The 6,081-nt window shown below is 38.0% G+C and overlaps 1 pseudogene; it reads left to right on the forward strand.

The window, feature by feature from the left end:
- Positions 1-463: 463 nt before the first annotated feature.
- Positions 464-2,774, forward strand: LOC136837840 (zinc finger BED domain-containing protein 5-like; annotated as a pseudogene).
- Positions 2,775-6,081: the final 3,307 nt, after the last annotated feature.

Genomic DNA, 6,081 nt, shown 5'->3' on the forward strand with positions numbered 1-6,081 from the left:
TTACTCACAAGTTTTGATTTCCGTTGGTATTTTATCAGAAACTGGTGGTGCGTTATTTGGTTATGGTAAAGTAGTATTCATAATCGCGCTCATTTTTTTTTTTTTGATAAACATGTTTAATATTTATTTAACTGTTGTAGCGACGACACGCCGAACGGTATTTCTGTTTCCTCTATTTTGCACTATTCAAAATCTACTTGTTGTTACTGATCGTCTTTTCTCTTGCTTTAATTTTGTATTGCATGTTAGTTATTGGATTGTTATTGTTAATGAGTGAATGTATCGCCACATAGTGGCAGTGGAATTATAAAGACCTACATAAGTAAATAATTGTATTTTTATTTTATCATTAATGAATATCTTCTTATTGGAGTGATAATGAATGCTTTTCTCTGTAGTATTAGTGAGTGTTCTCTTTTAAGTAATGAATGGTTGTTATTGTCTCTTATTATTAAATGCTTTTCATTATTCTGTGTTATTGTTGTTATTATTTAGCATTCATGTGGTGTTTGATAATAATCATGTGACCGTGTTTGTGACTATGTTTCTATTATCATCATTCTATGATGTTTATGATCTATGGTTGTGTAGCCTAGTAGAGCTTATGACCGTGTTGGGATGTTTGTTGGTATTCGTGTGGTGTTTATGATCGTATGGTATTTGATAATGATTATGTTATGATCACGTGTTTGTTACTGATCACGCGGTTGTGATTATCATCATGTTGTGCAAGTTGTGGTGTTTATGATCATGTGGTGATGTTTATCTTAACTGACACGGGCCTTATATTTTGTTCCCAGATTTGCGTTGTTCACTGCACTTTTATAAAATCACAATGAGTGCAAAGAAGCGGAAGTATCTTGAAGAATATATTCGATTTGGATTCGTGTCCTTCCATAAGGGGGATACAGAGGTCCCCCAGTGTGTGATATGTTTCAAGACCCTGAGCAATGATGGAATGCGGCCCTCACGCTTGGAACGCCACTTGAAGACAACACATCCTGCTCTAGCTGACAAACCCGGGGCTTTCTTTGAAACTAAAAGGCATTCCTTGAAGCAAGCTAAGCTGGACGGCAGTGGAGCATTTCAGCAACAGACTTCAAAGGTTGTTGAGGCTTCCTATGAAATTGCCTTGTTGATTGCAAAAAGCAAGAAGAGCCATAACATTGGAGAGTCTCTCATAAAACCAAGCTTACTCTGTGCAGCAGAACTCGTTCTGGGGAAAGATAGTGCAAACAAGCTCTCCCAAATTTCTCTGTCAAACGATACAGTCAAGAGAAGGATCGATGAAATGTCTCAAGACATCAAAGAGCAAATTTTCGATCAAGTAAGAGCTTCTCCTGTATTTGCTATTCAGTGTGACGAAACGACTGACATCGCTCAGTGTTGTCAGCTACAGATGTATGCTCGTTTCGTGTCAGGTAACAGAGTTAAAGAAGAAATGCTCTTCTGCCACCCCATGGAAGGCTGTACAACAGCAGCAGATATTTTTCAAGATGTATCAAAATTCTTTCAAGAAAATCATCTTTCGTGGGAGTCGCTGGTAGGGGTGTACTGATGGGGCTCCAGCCATGCTTGGTCTGCAGTCTGGGTTCATAACAAGGGTGAAAGAAAAAAATCCATCCGCTGTAGGGACACACTGCATACTTCATCGAGATGTCCTGAACGTGGCCATTAAGTTAGTCAACTTTATCAAAGCTGGAGCCTTGAACAGTCGTCTCTTCACACTGTTGTGTAAGGATATGGAATCTGAACATGAGGCCTTGCTTTTCCATACAAACGTACAGTGGCTATCGAAGGGGAACATGCTTGGCCGACTTTATGAACTACGTGAAGAAGTGGCAATTTTTCTTGATTTGCAGCACAAGACAGATCTCCATGATAAATTCATGTCTGAAGGCTTTCTGCTATCTCTAGCTTACCTTGTGGATACGTTTGAAGCGCTGGATGCAGTCAACCTTAAACTACAGGGGAAAAACATCATCATCATCATGCACCACGATATCATTCGAGCGTTCTTGGCCAAACTCGACCTCTGGAAAAGTAGAGTTCAGAACGGAAATACAGCCTGCTTTAGTAACTTGGATTCTGCTCTCAGTAACAAGCACCTTGAACCTGAATTTAAGAAACAAATAATCACTCATCTGACTGACTTGAAAGCAGAATTCATCAGATACTTTCCAGACATAGATGAGAAGCGTGATGCTTGGAAATTCATAAGAAACCCATTTCATTGTGATGTAGCTGATATTTCAGAGGAAGTCCAAGAGGAGTTTCTTGAGTTAAAGTTCAACTCCACAGCTGAGGAAGACTTCAAAGAATTGGATCTTGAGACGTTCTGGATCAAGTATCTTCCTGTTTACCCTCTGATCTCATGCCAGGCTCTTCGGATTCTAACTATGTTTGGATCCACGTATCTTTGTGAAGCGGCATTTTCCATACTCGTTGCTGCGAAAACCAAGTACAGAAACCGGCTGAAGAACGTTGAAGGGGACTTACGATGCGCACTATCAGGCATTCGACCACGCATTCAACATCTGGTAGCTCAGAAGCAGTGTCAAGCATCTCATTAACTTAAGAAAATAACCTCAGTGAATATGTTATGTACCTATCCTATATTGTTTGTACAGAATTCATGCTCAATAAAATGACTAAAAGCAACAATATATTTCCTTTTTTCAATAAAAGTTGGGTGGGAATTTTAGCTATTTGGCTGGAGATACAAGGGGGCGTGGAGGGAATGACCAACCAATAAGGGGGCGTGGTAGTAAAAAGGTTGAGAACCACCGCTTTATGAGTATTAATTACTAAGTACTCTTGACTTTTCTCATCAACAGGTATTTGAAGATAAGCATTCTTTAAATCAATTTTGAAAAAAACTTTCCCTTACCAACAACAGATAACAATTCTCTATCTTTGTAACGGGTACCTGTCACAATGAATTTGTTTATTCAAAATTTTAAAATCTCCACAAATCCTCATTTCAACCTTATTTTCTTTCAATACAGGTACAATAAGAACTGCCCATTCACTATGTGATATGGGTTCCATCATTTCATCCGCTACTAGCTTATCTAAGGCATCTTCAATCATTTTCTTGTAATAAAAAGGAACTGTGCGTGCTTTCATAAACTTTGGGGGTAGCATTACCTTTTAAATGAATCTTAGCCAAAACACCAGCAACAGGTTTACTTGAATCTACCAAGTAATTATCTAGCAGCTTTTCTGCACTCACATTAGCAACCTTTATTACTCTAGTACCTTCATCTATTCCAGCCAGATAAATAACCTACTTGCTGCATTAAATCTTTACCACACAAATTTGTATTAAAGAATCAACAACATAAAATACCTGAGAAACCTTTGTGCTATTATAAAGTACAGGAGCTAACACTTTGCCCAAGACATCAATTTTCATATTATCATAACCTCTTAGCTTTTTATTGCATTGTTCCATATTTAGTTTTAATCTATGTACCCACTTCTGGTTATAGTAGACACAGCAGCGCCACTGTCAATCTCAAAAGGAACTAAATTCTGATTAATACTGAAGTAAAATTCATCAGAATTAAGAGCAAAACCTTTCCTTTAACCATTAACAATCTATCATCACTGTTGTCTTCATAATCATCAATAGTTTTACAGCCTTCTTACCTTCAGCCCTACTATTGGAAGCCTTATACCTAGGTTTAACACTACTAGGCCTATGAAGAGACAAATCTTTGTTTGCCTCTCTACACACCCTTTTAGATGAACTCTCCTTTTACAAATGTTACAAGTCAGATCTTTAAACCAACAGTCTATACTCTCATGAGAAAAACCACAATGCTTACAAGATGACTTTTTTTTTCTCACTGAACTAACCTGTGGTTGTGATTCGTTCCTCTCACCCACAAAAGCTTTTTCCATGTTCAAAATTCTTTCTAAAACTGCACTAGAGGTCATAGCTTGGAAATCAATATTCAAAGCAACTAAATTGGGAAAATATACTTCATTGTCCACTGTCATAAACAACTGATCTCTGACTCTTGAATCGAAATGATTACCAAAATTGCAATCTTTTGCTAAAGCCTTGAGGTCAGCATACAAACTATTCACTGTCTCATCCTTCCTTTTTTTTTTCTTTGTTGAAAAGCTATTAGGCTACGATGATAAGAAGGTTTCACAATGTAATGTGATCTCAATACAGCTACAAGGTCATCGTAAGTCTTTGTATGGGGTAAATCGGGAGCACACAAATTACCCAGTACACTAAAACATCAGTTCCAATCGACACTAGCAAAACATTTTTCTTTTATCTTCCTCAATTCCAAGATTACTAAAATTAGCTTCTAATAAACTAAGCCAAATATCCAGGTTTATCTGACAAGAATTAAAAGGATCAATCTTAATCACAGTAGTCGTCGCCATCGTGAACAAACCAGCCTAGCATAGGCGAACATCAACTGCCTAACCTCCGCACCATCGCCGTCAATCAACTGGCCTTACGGAAGTGTCCTCAGAGCCGGTAGGCTATGCTGAACTCATCAAAAATCCTGGAAAATCCTGACATCCACATGAAGTTCTTGTAGACCCTATGCTCCTCTGCATGGATTCTCGTCGCCATTTGTTAGACGAGCATAATTAAATACAGGCCGGATACAAGGTTTATTGTGAATCCGTTACAACAACTTGCCGCCAAGGCCCAGCACACCGGCCGCATGACAACACAACCACGGAACAGAGAACTCAAAAAAAAAGACGTTCACAGCAGGGAATAGAATCAGAATTAACAAAGGAGTACCTTTTTTTATCTAAAACTCTACGCCGCTGGTATTTGTTCTAAGGCCCCAAGTCTATTGATAATGAAAGAATCGTCATTTAGAGTGACCTCAGGGCCATCTATTATCCCCTACAGAAAACTTCTCGTCTCTCTCATTCCTAGGCTGATGACTGCTGTCAAGATGCGTCGCTTCTTCTCTCTCTCTCTCTCTCTCTCTCTCTCTCTCTCTCTCTCTCTCTCTCTCTCTCACAATCATTCTCCATTCACTATCGTGGTGCGTATGTGTGAATGTGAAGGTGCTCTACATACAAAAATATAACACAAAATTCAAAAAAATGAGAAATAAGAAAACATAAGGAAAATTAAGAAAAAACTGGTACCATGATGGCTTGTTTGAAATCCTCCTCACATCTCAAACTCATTACCGTGTACAGTTTAACCAATCAACCCCATGTGTTTCTGATTTCAAGACTCTCTTTTGAAAAATAAAGACGAAAGAAAATGGGAGTTATTAGTCGTGGGAGCTAATGAAATATTTTCTATCAGGAATGTCGACTATTATTACATCTGAGTAAGTTATCTATAAAGAGGTGAATTTATAACGAAGAGGGAGAGAGATAAACGAATGATTAAGATAAAAAAAAAAAGTGTAGGAGAAATGGGAGTTCGTGCTTAGAAGGAAATCAGTCCAGAGAAAATGAATAATTTATTGGAAGAAGAAGAACGACATGAATATAGAAAACGGAGCAAGAGGTTAAGTAAGATTAAAAATATAATTTACATAGATTACGCATCAGGAAATATACATGGAATAATCATCAACTTAGGGATATCAATCCTTTGCAATATCAATCCTTAGAGAGAACTCTATACGACAATAATGACATATAAACAATAATATATTCTGTGAAGAAAGAAATGGCTTCCATTTGTAGTATACAGATGTGCGCAAACTTACACTCACACTTTCAATCTTTTGCCAAGAGCTACTGAGCCAAGCTTCTAAGCCACCAACCTTCTCCATCCGCAATGCTAAGCAAATCTGGCTTTGGTTAGTATGTGGACGGGTGACCGCCAGTGAATATCAATTATTACTGAGAGATCTTGTCTACTAAACCATTTTGAAAAATAAAAAATAAAATCTAAAATAAGAACTAATTGCTTCACCGAATTTAGCTGAGAGAGAGAGAGAGAGAGTATATATATCCTTACTAGCATCAAAAGGGTGAAATCTCATGGGGCCAATTTGTCCCCAAAATGCGGGGAGCCTCTTAACCTAATCTTGCCTCAGGCCATAAAAGTGACCACAGCCTGGAATT

The sequence above is a fragment of the Macrobrachium rosenbergii genome, unplaced genomic scaffold, assembly GCF_040412425.1.
Source record: "Macrobrachium rosenbergii isolate ZJJX-2024 unplaced genomic scaffold, ASM4041242v1 13869, whole genome shotgun sequence".
NCBI lineage: Eukaryota > Metazoa > Arthropoda > Malacostraca > Decapoda > Palaemonidae > Macrobrachium > Macrobrachium rosenbergii.